The 2136-nt window shown below is 56.7% G+C and overlaps 1 long non-coding RNA gene across 1 annotated transcript; it reads right to left on the bottom strand.

Annotated features, from left to right (window-relative positions):
* Positions 1 to 663: 663 nt before the first annotated feature.
* LOC114112904 (uncharacterized) lies at positions 664 to 1716 on the bottom strand. The gene is made up of 2 exons (XR_003588040.2): positions 1630 to 1716; positions 664 to 933 (listed from the first exon to the last, which is right to left on the bottom strand). It is a non-coding gene; the product is annotated as an uncharacterized LOC114112904 (long non-coding RNA).
* Between the last annotated feature and the right edge of the window lie 420 nt (positions 1717 to 2136).

The raw sequence follows: 2136 nt of genomic DNA, 5'->3' as shown, positions 1-2136 counted from the left end.
AATTCTATGTACCCTTCAAAGTCCCAGTTGAATCCCTGCTCAGTAACGTGGCCTTCAATTAGGGTAGGAGGTTGGCATAGTGGTTAAAAGCCAAGACTTATCAAATGAAAGTTTAGGCTTTGGGTGATAATGACGTATCAATGTAGGTTCACTAATGTAACAAATGCACCATTCTCACTGTGAGATGTTCAAAGGGGGAGGAGGTTATGTGTTGGGGCAGTAGGCATAGGGAAACACTGCATCTTAACTTGATTTTGCTGTGAATGTAAAAATGCTGTAAAAAAAAAAAAAACAACAACAAGGGAGTTCCCTGGTGGCCGAGTGGTTAGGATTCTAGGTTTTCACCGCAGAGGCTGCAGTCAGTCATTGGTGGGGGAACTGAGATCCTGCAAGCCCCATGCTTGGCCAAAAAAAAAAAAAGCCAAGGCTTAGAAATTTGATCCTTAGCTAGCTGTGTGACTTTGAGCAAGATACTTAACTTCTCTGAACTTTTCCTCATCTGTTGGCTAGGAATAATAGTGCCTACCCTTAGAGGATTGTGGTGAGAATTTAATGTCATCATGCATATAAAAGTAATCAGTAAATGTCTATCATACAGTAGACATACAATAGCCCTCTTCAAAAGTAACCTGTTATTTTCATGAGCATGGGAAGCAAAAAATATGACTTTCCCTAGTTACTTTAATTATTCGTCTTTGTATGTCTTTCACATAGTACGTGCTTAGGAAAAGCTGGCTGGTTGTTGGAGAATTTGCTGCCTTTGGAAGGTGCCATTCTCCACATCTCCTTATTCAGTGAGCAACAAGATGCTGGCGGTTACTGGACGTCCACACCCGAGTCCCATGCCTTCCTGAGTAGGATCCACGGCGGCTGGGGGAAGCCCTGGTGACCGCTCCGCCGCCGCCATGGCAGCTTCAACCCCATTTCTGGAAGCTAGCTATGGAGAAGCAGGGTATCTAAAGTCAGTCTCCCCAAGGGCTGCCCTCCCGATGTCTTCGGGAACCTGTTCTCCCGCCCCGGCAGTCAGGAGTCTCTCCAGGAACCCGGCAAGGCGCTGCTCCCGGGGGCCACACGGTGGCGGCGTAGAGCCGAGTTCCGCGCCCCACCTGGGAAGCGCTGGCAGAGGCAAAGCCCCAAAGGGTGGCCTCCTGCTTCCCACCCTTTTACCAGGACAGGTCACGGCATCCAGGCCGAGAGAACCGCGGGCCTAACCTCACTTCATTACCTCCGAGTGGACCCTCGACTCCCGACCCTAGGCCGGGCACTCCCGGTTCGCTTGACTCGCCCTCCACGCCCGACAAACGCTGCCGGGGCTACCCCGCCGTGCCGCCAGTCCCGCGCAGCACACCTGGAGGGTACCGGGCCCGCTCGTGCTCAGAGTCAGGCTCCGAGCTCGCCGGACGCAGACCAAGCGTCCAGTCCCAACTCCCACAGTGCGCGGACCCGAGGGATGGAGGTGGGCGTGGGCTCGGACTCTGAGGTCCTCACAGCCCGGACCTCCGGCCCGCTCTATCCTCGGCTTCCGCTTCCGGGCCTGCATCGTCTCCGAGCTTCTCTGAATGCCGCGAATCCCCTTCCTAACCATCCGAACGCAAGTCTCAAGGACTGAAAGCATCCCCAGGGCTCTACCTGTAGCGGGGTCCCCTTAACGACCGGGAGAGGCAAACAGGGCTGGCGCTAGCACATACCGGGGCGGGGCTTTGGGGGCGGGGCCTCGAGCGGCACTTTGGGGCGGGGCCCTGGGGGCGGGGCCTCCGAGCTAGCGCTCCCGCGGGCCGGGGAGGTACGCGAGGCGCGCGCAGGGTGCCGGGAGCGCGAACTACGCGGAAACGGGGTGGGGGATCAGGGGGAGGGGAAAGCGCGGGACTGGGGGCTGGGCGGACGCCGGGGGTGGTTTGAGTGAGCGAGAGCGGGGCCGGCTAAACCTGGGAGGTGAATAGTCTGGCCCTGGGGTTGGGCCCGGATTTGGGGCCCCAAAGTGGGAAGGGCAAAGTGGGAAGGGTCTGGGGTGGGGGGGCGAGGGGAAGAAATAAGCAGAAACCCCGCCCACTTTCCGACCTGGGTTTCTTGGAAAGAGCCAGGAAATCTTGGTTGGGGCTTGATCTGTAGGCCATGGTGTTTATAGAGAGGGCTGAT

This window comes from Ovis aries, chromosome 2 (assembly GCF_016772045.2).
Source record: "Ovis aries strain OAR_USU_Benz2616 breed Rambouillet chromosome 2, ARS-UI_Ramb_v3.0, whole genome shotgun sequence".
Classification (NCBI taxonomy): domain Eukaryota; kingdom Metazoa; phylum Chordata; class Mammalia; order Artiodactyla; family Bovidae; genus Ovis; species Ovis aries.
Note: the sequence above shows the minus strand (reverse complement) of the source record. Positions and strands in the feature narration are given on the sequence as shown.